Consider the following 21,580-nt stretch of genomic DNA (forward strand, 5'->3'; position numbering starts at 1 on the left):
AGGACATCTGTTAGTCTATAAGGTGCCACAGGACTCTTTGTTGCTTTTTACAAATCCAGACTAACACGGCTACCCCTCTGGTATCTTAACTCTGCATTTCTTGGTTTTCAGAGGTTAAAGTTAATTCTGGAATGGCCCAAGGTAGTGTTAGACAACCCAAACTCGAGATTAACAAAGTTTTTGGTAGTGAATTATAGGTCTATTGCAAGTACCAGCATGACACTTGGTTAGATAACATCACTTTTTTTCTCCCCTTTCTGACCATTGGACCCTAAAAAAGACAGAAGAGGAGAGCCAGGGATGTGTCTTGAAACTGGAAGCCAATCCCAGAGCCTAGTGGTAGATCAAAGCCTTGTCACTAGCTTGACCACACATTCATTGAGTGAAAGAAGTCAGGCCTGCTTTGGTGTGAAATCATCTTCCCCTGCTGGAGTCTGCACTTAGATAAATGTCTCTGCATTAATTTAAAAGGTTTCCCCATCATGCACCAACCATAAAGGGTAGAAACACAGCTTTTCTTCATGAAAGCTAAGATTCTGACTCATCACAAGACTGGGAGGCAAAGCCCAAGGTACATGTCTATAGGGCCTCAATTCTGCTGAAGGGCATATCTCAACACTACTGAAAGAGACCAGTAAGACCTGTAGGATCTTATTTTGAAGATCTACACAGCCTGTGGTGACAACTCCTTCATTCTCAGCTCTCCAGAGGCTTGTAGGAGGACCAGAGAAGAAAAAATATTACTTTCCCTCCCTTCCAATTCAAGCCACGGTTCTGGCTGGCTGGATCAGAGCCAGCATAGGACAGCATACCAGAATCAGTTCATGCCAGGCTACCAGTGGTATGCTGTACAGGAACCTGAAATTAGGCCCAGGGTCAGATGCAAACGAAACCCTAGCAGGGTATGTCTTAGAAAGCAGCTTGGAGCATCCCGACAGCCCAAGTCCTGTCCCGAGGCAGAACAGGCCCCAAGAGGAGCAGGGGACGAGGCAGCACACTAGGGACCACGAGCTCCAAACTCGCTTCCACCACCAGGGGTTATTCTGTCCTTCACTCAGCAAGGTCCAGCGGGAGACAACCCAGCTCCTCAGCACACGCCCCGGAACACGGCCAGCTGCGGGCACCCTACGGGCCTCAGGGGAGTGTGGAGCGCGCGGCAGGAAGGCGCGAGCCCTTCGCCCCAGCCCCACGCACGCGGCCCAGCAGGCTCCACTACGCCCCTTCGCACACGCTCCGCCCACCAGCTGGCACCCTGGAAGAGGAATTCCAGCGGGCGGGGTATGGGAAGAGCGAGTCTAAGGACCCCCGAGCTCTTTCCTGTCTCCCAGTCCCAGGGGCAGCGCTCGCCAACCCCACCCATCGCTAAACGGGGACAAACACCGGCGAACCTTGACGCCTTACGCTCCTTAGGCTAGCGTGCGCGCACACTGCTCCCGTGCACGGGGGCGCACGGTCACAGAGCGTTCTGCGCATGTCCACGGTTTTCGCGCGAAAGTGGTCTGCGGCGCCCCGCCCCAGAGTGCCGCGCTCAGACAGAGGCGGGGCCGATCGGCCAGTTCGGGAGGGGGTAGTGGCGGCGCGCGGCCAGCAGGGGGCGCTCGGGCTCTGGCGCGCGGCGGCGGCTGCGCCATTGGCGGGTCGGAAATGCCGCCAGATGGCGGTTTAGGATTGCGGCTCCGCTGAGCGCGGCCCCCGCGAACGCCACCGCCCCGGCCCCGGCCTGGCTCCGGCCCGCACCCACCTAGACCCCACGCGCCAGCCGTAGCGCAGGCTCCAGGGGCGCTGCCCGGCCCGAGGTGAGCGGGGCGCGCGCGGGGGGGACGACTCTAAGGCGCCGATCCAAGATGGAGGCGCGGGGGGCGGGGGCAGCGGGTTGGGGCCGCTCGCTCGGTCTCCGCGGCGCCTGGGCCGGGAGCTGGCGCTGCCCGTGCGGGGAGGGGAGGAGAGAGAAGAGGAGGCGGGGCGGCGCGGCTCCTGCCGGAGCAGCGGGTCCCCCGGGCGGGGCGATCGCCGCCATCTCATTGTCTCCGTCGGGGCTGCCGGGGGCGCCGGGCGGGCAGAGCGGCCTCTCCTGCCGCCGGGCCTGGGCCTTAGCGGCGGCGCGGGGATAAGGTCCCCCTGCCCTGCGTTGGGCCAGGCCCGCTGTTTCCTCAGCAACCCCTAAAGCTGCGACCTGCTGCGGGTGGTGGGAGCGCGAGCGGGGTTGGCGGCTCTGTCATCGCAGAGCCGGCGGGGGCGGCCGCGGGGTCGGTGGCTCTGTCATGGGGGTGGGGGGGGGCACGGTACTGTAGTCTGAGGGGAGGGACAGTCTGAGGGAGGGGACGACGGTCCTGTGACCTGAGGTGGGCGGTGGGGGCACGAGCGGGGTTGGTGGCGCTCTGACTTGGGGCGAGGTTGAAGAGTGCGAGTGGGGTGTTTGGCGGTGCTGTGCCCTGGGGCAGGCTGTGGGGTCAACAGCGCTGTGAACTGGGCTGGGCTGTGTATGGCGGGGGTACAGCGCTGTCACCTGGCTGGGGCAGGTGCTGGGGGCTGTAATGCTTTCAGCGGGGGCAGGCTGCAGACAGTGGGAGCGCAGGCAAGTAGCACTGTTATCTGTGCTGGGTGATAGGAGTAGGGTTAGTGGCACTGTGATCTGGGGTGGGATTGGGGTTGGTGGAAGTGCTGGGATCTGGGTGAGAGGTGGGCAGTGGTATAATTGGCTACACTGAGTTGCAGAGGGAGGTGGGCAATATGAGTGGGGTTGGGCAGTGGTGTGAGCTGTGAAGCAGTTTGGTAAGCAGGGGTGGGATTGAAGGTGCTATGACAGGGATTGGGAGGTGGGTAGCAGTAGTGGGTTGGTGATTCTGTGACTGGAAGGGGGATGTGGGTGGTTAGCAGAAGCAGGGTCTTTGGCAATGCTGTGACCAGGGGATGAAGGGGCAGGTGGGTAGTAGGGGAGGAAGGTGTGCAGTGGAAGCAAGATTGGCAGCAAACCTGGGCAGGGATGTGGGCCACAGTAGCAATGGTGTTGGGATATCTGGGAGGTGGACAGCAGCAGCAGTGGTTGGAAGAAGACATAGGAAGCAATAACCTGGGGTTGTTGAGGTTAAGGATCATTGGCAGCCTCACTGTAACTTAGAGGGGGCAAGTGGGGGATATCTCTGGTGGGGTTGACACTTGGGAGGGACGTAGGGGGTAGGAATGTCATCAGAGCTTTGACCTGTGTGGATTGGGTGGAGGTCTAGTGATTTGTATGTCTGGGAAGTGGCAGCAATGGCATTGTATCTTGGTGGCACTGTGACCTGTGGGAACAATTGATTGGCAGTGGTGGTGGCAGTACTGTGAGCTGGGCAGGGAAGGGGAGAGGTGGACAGCAGGGCATGCCCTGTGACCTGGTGGTGAAGTGGGAAGGAATGGCACTGATGCTGTGGCCTTACAGTGTGATGGGCAGAAGCTGTACTGTGGTGCTGTGACCCATAGCGGTAGAAGGGTTATTGGAAGCAGCAATGGTATGGTGACCATGGTGGTGGGGTGTGGGGGGTGAGCAGTGGTGCTGTGACTGGAGGTGGGTTATGGACCATTGTGGCTTTGTGACTTGGGAAGCAGGGTGCAACCATCAACACTTCTAGCACAGTACCCAGTGAGGTGGGTTGGAGGCAGTATCAGCAGCTTTATGGCCTGGGAGCAAAAGAAAACATTGGGACTGGGAGCACTGAGATCCAAAGGTGAGGAAGGGGCAAGCAAGGTGACATGGTGTTAGCAGCGGGAAGAGGTGATGCTGTGACCTGGCAGAAAGCATGAAAGCAGCATAATGATGAGGGAGGGGAACAGCAGCAGCAGTGTGGTGACCTGTGGATGAGAAGATAAGGGCTGATGAGGCAAGGTAACTCGCTATGTTTCCAACAATTGTTTTTATTTCTCTGTGATTGCCTTGCACCACTCGAACTCCCCTCACTCCCTGGTAATCTGCAGGGATTCCCCCTCTCCACCCCTGCTTGTTTTAATGGATGGGAGACCTTTGGCCTCTGACAGGGGAAATGTGAAGTAGTTTGAATTATAATTGCAATATAATTATTTATGGTTTGAATTATGTACTACAGATAGGTTCTGTCTCTGAAATTAGGGGAGGCAGGGATAGATGAAGGCCTGGGTACATGGGTAATAGGTCTTGCTTTTTCCACTTTCCAAGATTGCAGTAAGGTAGCTGTTGGAGGTAAAGCCTTGTCTAGACTAGAGTTACTTGGGTTGTTCTTAACTTGAGTTGTGTATCTCAATTATAATAACATAATGGATCACATCTACACACAGTAGTCATGTGTCTAAAATTTTAGTCTCTATGTACATTGGTGCATCATTCATTCATGTTAGGGTCAATGATTTATGCATTCCAGAGTTCCTGGGCCAAGCTGATTTTGCATGGCCTTTTGAGAGGTCTCATTTGTTCATTTGCGGATTGTAGAAGGCTAGATGACTTTAATAAATGATCTTAGGAATTTGCTGGACGGGAAGGCTGTACCCTGGTTGTGAGCACCTTTCCTTGCCTGGGAGCTTGGATTCCTCACTTGAATGCCTCTTGCTGCACTTTCCGGCATACTATTTTTCCTCCAGCCAATGAGAGTTCTCAGTGAGGGTGTCCTGAGTAGATTGCTGATCCAGGAATGGCAATCCAAACAAGTGTGAATTATTGGTGACCAAGCTGCAGGAGATACTTCTCAGCTATTGTGATTTCTTTTATTGATTAATGAAATGCAGTAGATTGAGTGGTGGTTCTGGGCCTAGCCCTCAAACATATTGTTGGGACTATTGGTTCTGGTGACCTTGCATGACCAGTAGTGAGTGCAGGCTTTCAGATGAACAAGGCCACATTTTCAAAGTTGTCTGAGGAGTTCATCAGACTCAGATGACAAGGCCTCAATATCAGGTCAGATGGGTGTGTGTTACCCTTTAGTAAGAGTCGGATGTTGCAAGTTTCCTATCTGTTGGAAATAAGTTTGGGGTTGGTAGGTTCATTGTGGGTGCCCTAGTCTGTGGGGTTTATTTCGCTATAAAAGTGTTGGGCTGTAGACATGTTGTGAAGGCGGCTGATGTCCCTGAAGTCATTGAGGTGTTCTTGCAGCTGGGATTTCCAAACCGTACAGGAGCTATACATGCCCGTAATCTGCTGTCCACAAAGTGCAAATGAGTACATTAATAAAAAGGACTATTACTCAATTGTGATTCAGGTGTTTTAGACCATTAGGAGTGTTTTATGGGTATAAATACTGCAAGTACTTTCAAAGTGCAGGACACCAGGATGTTTGTGAGCAGGCAGGAACGCTTTTCTGAAGAACAACATATACATCAATGTTCCCACTACTGTTCTTGGGGACTTTGCTACCTACTGTTTCCTTGGGTCATTACGAGACTTACCCTGACTCAAGGCAGCCAGATAGAAGACGTCGTAACTACAACCTTGGCAGATGGATTGAAAGTGCTTCTGGACGGCTCAAGACATGATGGAGAAGCTTACTTAATCATAATTACTGGTCACTACAAAATGTTCTTGCGGTGATTGGAACGTGTTTCTGCATATTTGACTTTTCCATCAGAGTAGTTGGCAAATGCAAATGCCTTGCAAGCAGCTTTCAGCCAGCCCGAAAGCAGACTACTGACTCATGGGTTTAGCACCAGGTGAGCTTTGGAAATTTGTATGGAGACTATCAATGCACTTTTTGATTGGGAATGCATTTGCAATTACTATGGATTTTATTGGGAACTGTCTCATGTTTCTAGCAGTAATGGTGATACATTTATGGATGATATATACTGTGTGATATTATCTGTGCATTGTCAATAAATGTATTTGTGCAGAGGCCTCCTCAAAGAATAGGGAGGCCTATTCTAGGGATGCACCAACTGTTCAGATTGCAGTGGTGGAATCTTTTAATAGCAATGATCATTGGAGCATTCTTGTTCTTCCTTTCCCTTACAGTTCTGAACATTTGGAACTGAGTGCCTCTGTTCCTTCCAACTGTGGTAGTAGACTGACTAGAAACCTCATTGTGTCCTTCAGAATGGATTGTTCCCAGTGCTGCTGCCATGTTTCTAGTATACTCAGTTTTTAAATTTTATTTGTTTGTTGTTTTTACCAACGATTTTTGGTAGATTTTGGTGGGAATGCCTAACTGTTTTTTAGGAGCCTAAATCTCATTTTCAAAAGAGATTTAGGCTCTGAAATCAGGGATTGAAATACTAAGTGCAGCAGTTCCTAAATACCTTAAAAAATTTAGGCCTGAGTGGAGCTCTGTGGTTCACACATGTTATAACTGAAAATTAAGGAACAAGAGCTAAAGGTGTGCTTCTTGCCCTGCCACTTTTCTTGCTTCATATCCACAGGTGCAAGGTTTGGCCTGCTTGGGGAAGGTCATTCACCTTCTTGTTGCTCTATGTGTAGTTCCTTCACTCCAGGAGCAGAAAGGAACATCAGAATTGCCTCCAGGCTGTGCTATTGCAGGAAGCATTAATGGCTAAATTTTCTGGCTCTGATAAGCAGAAATCCATAAGTGCTGGGATACCAGTCTTAGTTCTGACCATTGAAGGGGCTAAGAAGTCTGACAATGTCTTGCTGCAGATATTTGCTTCCTTGACTGAAGCTACACCAAACGTTCCAGTAGCTATGAATCCACAAAAATCAGCTGTGACCAAGCACAAATGCTTGGTCTCTGCTGAAAGAAAACAGTCCTTGAGAGCATATCTCGAAGAATCTGGCTTTCCCATTTCTGCTCACTGAAGTGCAAAAGCATTCTCATAAGGCTCTGACTTCTAAAGACCTTTGAAACCTCCTGATAAACCTGTAATTCACCTGATGCTTCCCTGAAGTCAGCAGATTTTACTAGATCCATGGTTACCATGATGGCTCAGATTCATCACATAGAGTTCCTTGAACTCCTTCGTTCAGATCTGCCTTTGGATTGGGGTCCCCCATTACAGCACTGGATAAGTTTCTGTCAGTGCCCAAAGATAGAGGAAAGAAGTGTAAGGCATTGGAGCCAGTTCTTCCTTCTCTTTCTCCAGGAAGGAAAAAAATCTTACAAGGTTAAACCTGTTTCCTTAGCTTTGCAAACCTCCCCCTAAGACCTCAACTGATTCTCCAGGGAAATATGTCTGGGCTTTTGAACTTTGCAGTTACCCAAGCTGCTTTGGATTCACATTCAGGTCAGCAATCAAACCATAACTGGTCTGATGCCTTTCCTTGCTCCCTTCCCAGGGAATAGATCAGGGAACCTAGAGAGCATTATCAAAAGTATTGTTTCCATCTCTTCAGAGTGTGAGATCACCCTCTCTCCCCCAGGGATTATGTTGCAGAGTTACCCACTGGGTGCTGGTAGGACTGAGAGGTACCACATGGGCAATGTGGTCATATTGGCCTTCACTGACTCTGTTTGTCAGAGGGTGGAGATAGATGGCAGGAGAGAGATCACTAGGTATTAGCCTAATTTTAAGAGGTCTGAAGAAAAGTAGCTTCAAAGGGAACCTTCTCCCAGGGTTTGGTACAAATGTCATGCACCAGATCTGTTCTGCCCAGATCTATCACGATCATTGGTATTTAGGGACCCCTCTCCCTTTACTAGTCTCACACATACTATCTGAAGAGGAATTAGAACATCTTATTGAATGTCTGAATGCAGATACAGCTACTGATGTTTAAACTTCACTGGATGACTGTTTGGGTGCAACATCATCTTCCTCTCCTTCCAAAGATACGCTTCAATTTCATGAACTCATAGGAAGGATGACTACCTTAAAAATCCCTTCAGTGGCATCAGAGAAAACTACACACCCAGTTTTTGATGTTTTGGTTTCATCCTCTAGGAGTCTGTCCTCTTAGACAGTTTATTACTGCCAGTGAAAAATACTCACTTAAACCCTGCATCTTGGCAACTTCTAAAAAAGGAGACAGGTTGTACCAACTGTCTCTTAAGGGCTTTCCACACCCATAATTCTCAAAATTCATTTGTGGTGGGATCTGCAGCTCAAAGGGAGCTAATGGGACTCAAGTCCACTCTGCAATCTCTGACAGAGAAGGTAAGACACTAGATGCTCTGGGCATTAAAATAGCTAGTTATCAGGCAGTGATGTTCTATTACTAATATCATTTATAGGAGAAAATAGCACTGTTTCTCCAGTTGCTGCCAGAAGATCAGAGCAAACTGGTCAAAGCATTGATTACTGAAGGTTGTTTGGTTGCTAACCACACCCTGAGATATTCCTTCAATGCTTCTGATCTAGCATCTAAAGCTGTAGAACCCTCAGTTACTTTGATGTGCTACTTGTGGCTATGTTCATCTGGACTTCTTTTGGAAGTAAGAACCTGGAGAGAGACTTACTATTTGATGGTGAAGGGCTGCTTAACTGTAAAAGAGAAACTCCTAGAGAAATTAAAAGATACAAGTCTACAACAAGGTCTAGGGATTTCACAACATTCTAGGAAGAGATTTGGGGTACCAATGTTTTGTTGCTAGAGACAATCTCTGCTTCCTGTTCCTTTCAGGGAAATACCAGCAATGATCACCTGCTCAACTTCAACAGACACACAAACCCTACAAACTTTTAAGTTAAAAGGTAGATCTGCCTCATCTACCTCTGCACTGGCCTCTTGGTTTGACAGGATTCATGAAAACACCAGATGGGATTTAAACCTGCAAACAGCCTCTTTTTCATCTAGAAACAGTCTCCCATTTATTAGCGCCTGGGAGTACTGTCACCACAGACTTGTGAATCTTGGAGATTTACAGGGTTACTCTATTCAGTTTGACACTAGCATTCTGCTCAATTCCTGCTTCATCATCCCTCTTCAGGGATCCTTCTCATGAGAACTTGCTAAGATCAGAAGTTGGTTCACTACTAGAGTTAATGCCATGAGATTTAGTTCCTGAAGATTTTTGGGGAAGGAATTTTATTGCAGGTACTTTTTGATCCCAGAGGAGGTCTCCAACTCACTGTAGACCTTTGGAAGTTCAGTTCTATCATCAGAAGATTCAGATTTCTCATGCTTACTATAGCTTCAACCATCACATTCTTGTCAAGTATCAGGGGGTAGCCGTGTTAGTCCGTATCCACAAAAACAACAAAGAGTCTGATGGCACTTTAAAGGCTAAGATTGGGTTTGGGTTCTCAATTTGCAAGATGCTTATTTACACATCTCAGTCAGATATTTGCATTGAAAATACTTGAATACTTGTTTGTGGGTGAGATGATCAACACAGGGTCCTACCATTTGGTATGTCTACGACACCTCAAGTGTTCACAAACCTTTTTCAGCAGTACAGGCACAATTGAGATGTCAGGATACCCATATCCTGACTTGAATGTTTGGACATCATGGTATCCTAATAGAAGGATCTGGAGAAAAAGCTATATTATAAATACATACCTCATTCAAAACATTTGGTTTCAAAATAAATGGGACAAAATCACACAATTCAGAATTGCCAATAAAAGTCATGATCTGGGTTGGAGCTCTCAAAAAGGCAGTGCTTTCCTTCTGGAAGAAAGATGCTTGAAAAGCTTTATAGCACTCAGAAGTGGAACTGGAGAACTCATGTCATACAGTGATTGATGTTCTTTCTTACACAATTTGCCTTATGATGTCTGTGATGTACGTAACAATATGCATATCTAAAGATGAGCTCTCTCCATTGGCTAGCAAGATGCTATTTATCACCTACAGATGGCATGTTTATGAAATTGATATTCCACTATTGAGAGATGTGTCCCTCATATGTTGGGCTCTTGAGCCCTTTCTTCCTCAACTGTAGGGTGGAGTGGTTCAAGTATTGACTATAATGTTTTATGTCAATAGACAAGGTGGAGCACATTCTGGCCAACTGTGCAGAGTTGTATAGCCCTGTGAGAGTTGGAAGTTGTACCAAACTAATCTTAAATAGCTCTACACCTTGCAGGCATGAGCAATATATTGGAAGACTAGCTGGGCAGACATTTACACAGTCAGCATGACTGGTCATTCAAGAATTGTTAGTGAACAATATTTCCCTCTGGGGGAATGTTTGGCAAGATGTATTTCCAGATGCCAGAGGTTTTGCTTTACAGTAGGAGGAGACAACCAGTTCATCTTGGATACATTTTTTCTAGCCTGTGTGGGTAGATCGCCTCTATGCATTCTTCCAATTCCTCTAATTCAGAGTTCTCAGGAAAATCAAACAACACAAAACCAGGGCTGCTGTTATTGTCCCAGGCTGGGTAAGAAAACAGTGATTCTCAGATCTGCTGTGACTATCACAAGGTCTGCAGCAATTCCCGACCTGTTGACTCAACAGAGAGTTCAAATTTGCTAGCAGTACACAGACTCTCTCCAGTTCACAGCATGAACAATTGGACTTTGACAGATTTAAAATTTTTATTAAAGTTAATGTTTAAAATTAAATATATACAAGTTAAGAGGGAAGGTACTGTACATCTGGGGTCAGGCTTGAGTTACAGGTATCAATTGCAAGGATGAAGAGATACATACATATCACATAGCCAGCATAGACCCAAATTGGGGCGCAAGAGTTTTTAAAGTGTCAGTGGATAAGTGGGCTCGGGTACGCCACCCATAGACTGTATAAGGAGTCCAAGTCGGTATTGGTGTAGCGAATAAGTACATGGGTGGAGTGCGTCCCTTGGTTCGTCAGGGAAGGAAGTGGGTTATTTCCCTGGTCGGCGGTCTCAATTACTTAATGTGGTATTGACGATGTCCTGTGATGTGTTCCGTATAAATACTACACTTCACCATAGCTCCAATTACAAACTCTTCCTAGAGACCAGTGTAGTGTGTAAAGAGCACTTGTAAAGTGGCTGCGGTGTATACTGTGGGGATGAGAATGTGAGTGCAGGCATAGAACCAAAGTGGTCAGGCTAGTTGTCCACTCTTTTGCATCATTAGAACTGAAAAGATCTGCCTATCCTGCACTTTCATTTCCTGATCATGTATTATTCTGCATTTGTTGTCCTAAGTCCTGGCTTTGGTTTCTTCCATCAATTCTTCAAGCATCTTTGTCTTTTTTAGCTCCAGCTGATAGCACTGGTCATATTGACCAGCAGTTTCCCTTAGCATGCATGCCCTGATTCTTCAATGTTTGAGGCATTCATAGGTCTTCTCTTTTTTTTTTCCTTAAAAGAGTAAGCCTTGAGAGGTCCTGGGAGAAAGTAGAGGGAACTTTATTAAAAAAAATAAAATAAAGGGTGGATGGGGAAGGGAGTAAATATAATTTCCATGGTTTATCATGTTTTTCTTACACTTTCCAGCAACATGGGTGCTTTTTATCTTTGGTTTCACATGCCAAACTTAACTTGAGGCATTTTTCTCATCTTTTCCAGTGTTAGAGGGGTAGACACCCTTTTATATTTTGTTAGTGGTTTACTTTTCAAAATTTAGATGAAGTAATTTAAAAAAAATTAATACTAATTATCAGGTGCTGGGGTCAAGGGAGAAGCTCAAAAGCCGAGGAGAGCAATGGCAGTAAATATTCCACATTATTTTATGTAGTGGCTACTGTGAACTATAGCAGTATTCTAGAGTTGCCAAAATGGAAAAGGGAACAAATGTTGCAGGCAGTTGGACAAAATTCAGCACCAGTTGCAGCTGAATTTTTTATCTGTTGGATAATACCAGACTACTGGAGGAAAGGCATAGGTAAGAGTTCTGTTTGAGATGAGATGTGCAGGGAGGAGGAGGAGGCAGAGGCTAGCTTAGCTTTCCACACAATTTACTTGATCCCTTGGAGAATGTGCTTAGTGAAAAGCTTTCTCACATTTTTTCACAGGCATAGGCAAAGATAAGATCTAAAATTAACAAGCTTTTGAGGTAAAGTCTGTGACAGGTACTTGCAGAATGCAATACCTCCTTTTTCCCCATCACCACCACTGTCCCTAAATTCGTGGTTCCCAAACTGGGGTTCGCAAAATGTTACAGGGGGTTGTCGGGGTGGGGGGGATTCCCTAATGGCGGACAGAGCTGTCTCTAGGGACCCCAGTCAGCACGGGACCAGCAGCCTCCCGGAGCCCCTGGACTTCCAAGAGCTAAGCAGATCAAAGCAAGCATATCTATCACACTGAGGAGATTTAAACTTCAAGACTCCTCATAAGAAATGGAAAGGGAGTTGGATATTTTTTGCTGTTTTTAAAATGAAATAGGCAGCTTGTATTGTTTTTAAAATGATTATGAAGAACAAGTTTAAGCTTTGTTGTAACGTGTTGTTTGCCTGGACTGCTCAAGACCTGAATGCTTGTGTAGGAAGAACTCTTTGAGTTGGCTTCTTAAATACCTTCATGCTGTTTCACATCTGCTACTTCTTGATGGAACATAGGAGCCTTGTCTTATAACAGGCTTATTCAAAGTGATACAAGCTACGAAAGTGAGATCTTGGAAAAGTGTTGCCGTTTTCATAATGTAATAAAAAAATACTGTAATGATAAATAATAATTAATAGTGTGTAATAATCATGTCATAAAAAACAATTTTATATTTCCAAGATCACTGCTTTTATAATTTACATGCAGGTAAAAGAGAAAATCCCTGGAAATATTCATTTTTAGGAGGGGGTTCGCGATACTTGACATTTTAGTGAAAGGGGTTCACAGGTTGTTAAAGTTTGGGAACTAATGCCCTAAATGCATGTGTGTGTTCAACATCCTTGTATGTGTGTTTTTGTTTTTTTCAGTGTGTGGTTTATGCTTTGCTTTATGGAGGAAAACTGTTTCCCTGTATTGTGTTTTTGCCAGCATATGCAGTTAGTACCATTTACTGGCACAGTGACACATGTGAGCTGTATGTGAATTAGCGTTTCCTTATGGCTAATGAATTATGACTTGATGTTTGCATGTATACCAGTTGAAATCTACCCATTACTGTTTTAACAATAAAAATACACGTGGTTAAGCATCAGATCTTGTGAGTGTGCACTTTTCTGTCCCCTCCACCCCCCTTGTCATTTATCAGGAACATGTCTATGTGCAAGGATTGGGAGTGGGAAAAGCAGGGAGGGATGAAGATGAAGGGACACAACATTTTTGCTGTAAAATGTAATGTCTGCAATAGTAAAGCTTTTGACAGTGAGCACCATTACTCCCAGACCACATCTTTACAAATATAAAATTATAAAGGTTATTTAGAAGCCTGAGAAAGGTGTGTTCTCAACATTGTTGAAGTCTAGATCTACCTCCAGTGATGTGTGTGTTTGAAAGTTCCTAGAAGAGGTCCTGGGATTTTGTCAGCGTTTTCCCAGGCCATGAAGTTTCAGCTGTGGTGGGCCCTATTTCAGTGGTATCAGCCACAGTGTTCTGTGACTCCAAGCTTGGGGTCATTCTTGTCCCATTTTAGTAGAATGGTGAGCCTTACTGTCCATAGTATGTTCTGGGATTGTGTTAGGGCATATGCTAATTATATGGTCCATGTAATCATAAAATTGAAAGTGAATAAGGCCCCTTCCATATTTGGCCTTATCCTTAGCTTTTTGGCAGGTATCTTTCAGGCACCTTATCTCCTCCCTGAATTGGTGTCCCGTCTAGTGTATCTCCATTTGGATGAGCAGCTTTGCAATGCCATTATAATAGGCTTTTATTCCTATTACTGGAACCAAAGTCATGCACTGATGGCACCTCACTCCAAAAGTTTACTGGTACTTTTTATGACTGCCTCTGGCCGGAAGGCAATCTGTAATGCCTTTTGCTAGCCATGTATTTGAATCCAGGACCTTATACTCATAGACTTTAAGGTCAGAAGGGACCATTATGATAATCTAGTCTGACCTCCTGCACAATGCAGGCCACAGAATCTAACTCATTCCTGTAACAAACCCCTAACCTATATCTGAGTTATTGAAGTCCTCAAAACGTGGTTTAAAGACCTCAAGGTGCAGAGAATCCTCCAGCAAGTGACCCGTGTCCCACGCTGCAGCGGAAGGCGAAAAACCTCCAGGGCCTCTGCCAATCTGCCCTGGAGGAAAATTCCTTCCCAACCCCAAATATGGCGATCAGTTAAACCCTAAGCATGTGGGCAAGACTCAGCAGCCAGACACCCAGGAAAGAATTCTCTGTAGTAACTCAGATTCCACCCCATCTAATGGAAAGAAAAGTTGTTTAATGTAAACAGCTCACAAGAAAAGGCCCATAACAATGTACTGGACAACCAATTTGTAGCTTCTAGATCAAGGGTGGGCAAACTTCTCGGCCTGAGGGCCGCATCTGGGTATGGAAATTGTATGGCGGGCCATGAATGCCCAGTGCGGGAGGGGGACTCTCTGTTGTTTAGCATGGTGGTAGGGGGCTCTATAAGGGATGTTACCGAGATGGGGGGAGGGGAGACTCATGGGGTGTGTGTATGTATGGGGGCTCTAGAGGGGCGGTACTGGGGACTTCTAGGGGCCCTGCCGACAGTGACACCAAGGCGGCCGTACCAGGCACAGCCATAGGAAGAGGCACCCTAGCTGGGACAGGTGTGGCCCTTGGGCAGTGTTGAGGCTCTCAAGGGTGGGCCATAGGAGACTGGGAGGGGATTGGGTGTGCTGCTGCATTGGGGGGGGGGGGGCTGCTGCAAAGGGTTGGGGTTCTGATCCTGGAAACAGCACGGTGAAGTCATGCCTGCAGAGTGTGGGTCTGTGTGTGCAGGAAGATGGTGGACTTGTTAACCGGGGGCTGGGGAGCGCTGGGCAGGCGTAGCGGGGTGAGCACCTGACCCCCATCTGATGGGCCGCTAGCGACCCATGGGCCATGGTTTGCCCACCCCTGTTCTAGACTCTGTGACCTCTTGACCAAGGAGAACTGGGAGGGGAGCAGATGGTCAGGCATCCTCACTGGTCATTTTGAAGGACTGATTTAGAGTTGTTTTAATCCTGCACTGACCTGGAGGTACACTGACACACTGAGCCTAACACAGGGCTAAAGCCTAGGCTTTAACCTGGATTAGCTGACAATTTGTAATTTATCAAGCTCACAATTTAGAGATTTGGGAATATGATTAAAGGGTGAATTAGAGTTGGGGGAATCACTGAGCGATAACAACCATAAATCCTAGTCTAGATGAGACCCAAGTGTCAAAGAGAAATGAACCTGAAGGTTGCCAGATCCTTTTCCCATGTCATGCTGCAAGCTCCATGCAATGGGGCAGCTGTGTCAATCCAAAACTGTCTCCCCACTCCTTTCAACTGCATCTTTCAACAGCTTGCTTGTGCATACCACCATCCTTTCTCCAAATCAGCATTGATATGTGGGCTCTCCATTAAGTCAAACCTTTAACAAAGGATACAGAAGGAGGGTGACACCACTGTCCCAGCTTCGTTTAACTAGAATACCGCTGTTTTCCTAACAGGTCTGTGTGTCTAACCTTATCAACAGAATGCAGCAGCCCCTCCCTTCTAACAGGAAATTAAGGTAAAGGGGCTGAGATGTTAAAATAAAAAGAACCAAAAAAGATATTAAAATGAAAGGTTAAAAATGGACATCTGAATATCTTGTGATATTTTAAATCACTTCTGCGTATACATTACACATTTTAATTACAAGAGTCCTTTTTGCTACAGGATTCCTAAGGCCTAATTTTTAATTCCTTTTCCATTATCTGCACTTTTATTTTATTTTTTTAAAACCAGTTTAAGTGTATGTTCTTGGAATGTTACCTCTAAGGTATGTTTGCTTTGATATACTTGTAAACTACAGGATGGCTTACTTGATCTTCAGAGTTCATAGTATCACTGAGATTTAATCTTGAAAGTGTCATAGCTTGCTAAATCAGGGGTTCTCGAACTGGGGGTCTGGACCCCTCAGGGGGTCGTGAGGTTATTACATGGGGGAGTCGTGAGCTCTCAACCTCCACCACAAACCCCATTTGCCTCCAGCATTTATAATGGTGTTAAATATATTAAAAAGTGTGTTTAATTTATTAGGGGGGTCGCACTCAGAGGCTTGCTGTGTGAAAGGGGTCACCAGTAAAAAAAAAAGTTTGAGACTCACTGTGCTAAATTCTATTACTCTTGGATATATTTTCTTTTGCCAGGAGAGTAAACTAACATTAATTTTTATCTATTACCTCAAGTAGATGAGATGAGTAGATTTTGTGCATAAGTAGCTAAAATGTCATGAGAACTAGTGATGACCAATGGCTTTGCTGCTCAAGTACTGTAAGAAAAGACTTTTCTGTAGTAAATGAGATCGTTTGTAAATATGTGAGAATTGGTTTACATTAAACTCAAATCCTGAGCATATTTCAACAAAATTCCTTTTATACTGTGTATTTGCTTCCTGGAGAAGTTTTTGTTTTCTTTTATTACTGGAAAAATCTACCCCCTGGCTGCTAACATCACTGACGTATTGATTTGCAGTCTCCTGTAAAGGGAATTCGCGAAGATGGTGATAGGTTTCATAGCAGTACTTATTTCTAGTGTCATAGTTGTATGTTGAGCTTGATATCCATAAGACAGGGTCCTACAGTGCATGAGGTTATTACTCAGTTAGACAGGAAAGGCAGACACAAGAGGAAAACACATGGGGAAAACAGTGCAAGGGAAGGTGCCCAAACCCTGCAATAGACTGTTGCATGGGAAGTGTGGATGTGGATGTGCATATAGATTCTGTTTAGCATTTGGCAAAAGTACAGAGTTTGTAAGTGTAATCACTTTGTCTGACAATACAGACAAAAGAAAACTGTAAATGCAGTGAAGAAACCCTGTTCCAGTGATAAACCATTGTGCGCTGATTCCATACAATAGTAGTCAGGGTAGATAAACTAAACTATTACATTGAACACCAGTGGCACATTGTATACAATGTGGACACATGCTGAAATCATGCATTACCTACATGATCATTGTGCAGACTGAAAAACAGACCTCCATTGATGCAGCAAGCGATGGATTCCTTATTTCTGTGGTGGGAAGCTGTTGCTTCGCTCCAGCATGTAGAAAACCAAGAAGTTAGGCACACCCGTGTCACTGTCTCAGTGGGGACAGAACACCTATTTTACATCTGGAATCAAGCCAGGAATTGGGTCTTGCAAAAGTACAAGCTACCCTGTGTATGGACAGGGCAAAACAAAAAGAGACTTTACAAGGGACTGTGAGTGTGTTAACTTGGTTTGGAAAGTTCATAGATAATCTAATTGATAAAACAGTGCATATGAGAATATTGCGGAGGTGAGTGAAACAGTCAAAATGAAAAAATATTACAGTACTCATCTATGAATTTGCATGGCAATATTTTAATGTTTTTTGACATATAAAAAGTTCCTTGCTTGCCTCTAAAAATGGACGAGGTGTAGTACTGCTGCAAAGGAAAGACTGACTGGGGACCTGTAGTATAGGCATTCAGAGCCTTCCCAAACACAGAATGCAGATATATGCAATTTGGAAAGGACACTCTGGTAATCACCTTTGGTTGCAAAGCTTTCCTCAGCTGTCAGTTGATTGTGACTGAAACTGATCACAAGCTGTTGCTAATTGATTGTTTCAAGAATCTATTGCAAGCATCACATAAGTTTCAAAGCATCTTACTGAACTTAAAAAATGATTGATTTCAATCAAGGAAATCTATTTAATTTCCAGTATTTGGGAGGAATCATCCCATTGAGATCAAGATCCAGAAACTGAATCTGATGTCATCCACGTCAACTAGGTAGAGTACTCAGGTGCTGTCTCACCTGGGAAAAGTAACAGGTGATAGAGAACAGGATGAGACACCACAGTCCGTGATATATGCTGTACTTCTCAGATGGAAAAAAGCATCTAAGTACTATGTACATCACAGGCAAACGCTCTCTGTGGTAGATGGTGTTCTCCTTAAAGGTAGGTAAGTGGTGAAAGGTAGAGGTGTTGTGGTTTTGTAGAATGTTGGTCCATCTTCTTTGGGGAGAGGGGACTGTATAGTTTGGCTGGCCTCCACCTCCATAGAAGGGGTACCAATCTCCATGGGGACAGGCTGGCTAGAGTAGTCAGGAGGGGGTTAAACTAGTAGCAAAGGGAGAGGATAAAAAGAGGGAAGATATGAGCACTTGAGATTATAAAATTAACCAAAACACATGAAGAGAAGAAATTCTTGAATTGCCTTACACCAATGGTAGAAGCTTGGATAACAGACAAGAGAAATTGGTATTGCTCATTTATCAGCATAAATTTGATCTAGTTTGTATTACTGAAACCTGGTTGGATGATTCACACAATTGGAATGTTAACGTATTTAGGAAGGATCAGGAAGGCAAAAGGGGAAGGAAAGTGATGCTTTGACTCAAACAGGTAATGCCTTTTTTTTGACAATCTTTGAATAGTTATGGATCAGTGTCCTAACAGATACAGCACTAGATGGGATACTAGCAGGTGTTTGTCTGCTACAGACCATCAAATCACGCTCAGAACCAGGATGACTGTCTCCTTATGCACCTCTTTCTAATGTATCGGGGGGGGGGGGGGGAACCCTGCATGACACTGGGGAACTTCAGTTTGAGTGACATATGCCTGAGATCTCATGCGGACAGTATTAAAGGACCCTTGGAATTTCTAAACATTATAGATGACAATTTCCTAATTCAAAAATAGTGGCCGTCAACACCAGGGAATTCTTTATTAGCTATGCCTTGTCCTACCAGATAAAGAGGAACTGATCACAAAACTAAAAATTAATGGTAGCTTAGGTGCAAGTGATCATGACTTGATCAGATGTATAATATGCAGAATAAATCCAGACCAGTCTTTATATATATTCTTGATGCTTTCATAGGTCCAGTTTCACAAAACTGAAAACAATTATGAGCTAAATCAGTCAGGAGGAAGAATGTAATCAGAAAAATGAATGATAATTGAGAATCATTTAAGAACATCTTACTAAGATGCTTAAGAAGCCAGAATCCCACAATCAAGGAAGAAGGCCATGCTAATTAAAAACCGACCTGGTTTAGAGGGGAAGTGAAAGCAGCTATTTAAAAAAAAAAAGGAACAAAGGGGAAATTATTATTAATGAATATAAATCAAAAGCTAGAAATTGTAGAAAATTCATAAGGGAAGCAAAGGGACACCAAGAAAAATCTATGGCCAGCAGAGTTCAGGACAATAATGAGGATTTTTCAAAATATATTAGGAACAAAAAGAATCCTGACAGTGGTGTTGGTCCTTCTACTAGATGGAAATGGTAGAATTGTCAATAATAATGCAAAAAAGGCAGAAATATTCAGCAAATATTGCTGTTCTTTATTTGGGGGGGAAAACAGATTATGTAGTCTCATCATATGATAACTTTATAGGTAACTGAATCTTTCTGATCCACTAGTATCTCAGGGGGATGTTAAACAGCTGCTATTAAAGATAGACATTTTTAGTTCAGCAGGTCCAGATGACTTGCACCCAAGAGTCTTGGAGCAGCGGGGAAGTTCCAGAAGAGTGAAAGAAAACTAATGTAGGGTCAGTTTTTAAAAGGATAAATGGGATGACTTGGATAGTTACAGGCCCATTAACATGATATAGATCCTGGGCAAGATAATGGAGCAGTTGATATGGGACTCCTTTCTTTAATAAACAATTAAAGGAGAGTGCCAGTCAACATGGGTTTATGGAAAATAGACTCTGTCAAACTACCTTGATACCTTTTTTCATGAGATTACAAATTTGATAAGGGTAATAATGTTGACAGAATATATTTAGACTTCTCTAAGGTGTTTGACTTGGTAAAGCATGATATTTTGATTAAAAATGAGAACTGTATAAAATTAAAATGCATGTTAATTGGATTATAAACTGGCTAACTGTTAGGTCTCAAATGTAATTGTAAATGGGGAGTTGTCATGGAGTAGGTGCGTTTCCAGTGGAGTCCCACTGGGATCAGTTCTTGTCCTTATGCTATTTAACATTTTTATCAGTGACCGGGAAGAAACATAAAATAATCATTGATAAAATTTGCAGATGACACAAAATTGGGGGAGTAGTAAATAATGAAAAGGAAAGGCCACTGATCCAGAACGATCTGGATCACTGGGTAAATTCGGTGCATGCAAATAATGTTAATTTTAGTATGGCTAAAACTAAACATATACATCTAGGAACAAAGAATGTAGGTCATATTTACAGGAGAAGGAGACTCTATCCTGGGAAGCAGTCACTCTGAAAGATTTAGGGAGCTATGGTGGATAATCAGGTGATCAGGTACTCCTGTTGTGACACTATAGCCAAAAAGAGTTAAAGCTATACTAGGATGCATAAACAGGGGACTCTAGAGGAGGAATAGAGGTTATTTTATTTGTCACTAGTGTGACCTCTGCTGAGCACTATGTCCAGTTCTGGTGCCCTCTATTCAAGAAGGATGTTGATGAATTGGAGAGGGTTCATAGAAGAGCCACAAGAATGATTAAAGCTATAGGAAACATGCCTTCTAGTGATATACTGAGCTCTTTGAGTCTATTTTAGTTGAACAAAGAGAAGTCTAAAAAGTGACTTGATTGTAGTCTAAGTATTTACCTGGGGAACAAATATTTAATAGTGGGCTCTTCAGTCTAGCAGAGAAAGGTATAACATGATCTAATGGTTGGAAGCTGAAGCTAGACAAATTCAGACTGCAAATAAGCCATAATTTTATTACAATGAGCTTATTTAACCATTGGAACAACATACCAAGGTGTTTGATGGATTCATCATCCCTGACCATTTTTAAATCAAGATTGGATGTTTTTCTAAGAGAGATGCTGTGGGAATTATTTTGAAGAAGTTCTATGGCCTGTGTTATACAGAGGTTAGGCTAGATGATCAAAATGATCTCTTCTGGTCTTGGACTCTGTGAATCTGTGTAAGCACTTTGTGACCCAGTTAAACTAGGGAAAAAAGTAGCTTACTGAAAAAGGGTACTTGAGGGAATGGTGAAGTGCAAAAGCAGGACAAACAGTAATATATTGGCCAGGTATGATCAAAGATATAATTTATAAGGTAAATATTTCAACCACATGCCAAATGTATAGACCACCTGTAGGTAGGGAACCATAATCAAATTATAGACACATGAGTTAGAGTCTGGGATCCAGATGAAGTGGACATTTTTTGAAATTATTGTGCATTATTGATGCCTATTCAGACTATCCAGAAGTGGCTCAACTAATTGTTGAAACCCTCACTGGCTTTTGGAGAAATAGTACAGCTTGGTGTGTGTATGTGTATGTGTGTGTGTGTATATGTATGTGTGTATATATATATATATATATATATAAAATTTTTTATTACATATCTCTCTCCCTCTTCTCCCCGCCCCCCCGACAGAGCAATTAGACTTGCTTGGTAATGATGTGTCAGATATAGCAATGTCAAAACAAGAAGAAGCAGTTGCACCACTGGGTCCATCAACTGACTGGCCTTCTGCAACTTCCATAAAAACAGTGACAGAATGATTTAATGGCCCCTCCTCCCCCTCCGTTCCACCAGAGACTTAGATTGATTTGTGGAATTAATTTGTTCATATAGATGATAGAGAATTTTAATTTTTTTTTATAAAGTGTGGCACAGGTGCTATTGTTACATACAGGTGTTGAGTGTGCCTGAATAATTCTGAGAGTTACTCTTCACATACCAATGCCTGGCTCTGACTGCTGAGCAGAACAAAGAGC

The 21,580-nt window shown here is 44.2% G+C and overlaps 1 protein-coding gene across 2 annotated transcripts in view; it reads left to right on the plus strand.

The window, feature by feature from the left end:
- Positions 1–1,571: 1,571 nt before the first annotated feature.
- Positions 1,572–21,580, plus strand: part of STAG1 (stromal antigen 1) — a 356,975-nt gene continuing 336,966 nt past the window's right edge. For both annotated transcript variants that reach the window (XM_039487594.1, XM_039487595.1), the window contains exon 1: positions 1,572–1,796. The gene's annotated coding sequence lies outside the window, so the exon portion shown is untranslated. The remainder of the gene's footprint in view (positions 1,797–21,580) is intronic.

Source organism: Mauremys reevesii, linkage group 9 (genome assembly GCF_016161935.1).
Source record: "Mauremys reevesii isolate NIE-2019 linkage group 9, ASM1616193v1, whole genome shotgun sequence".
In the NCBI taxonomy this organism is placed as follows: domain Eukaryota; kingdom Metazoa; phylum Chordata; order Testudines; family Geoemydidae; genus Mauremys; species Mauremys reevesii.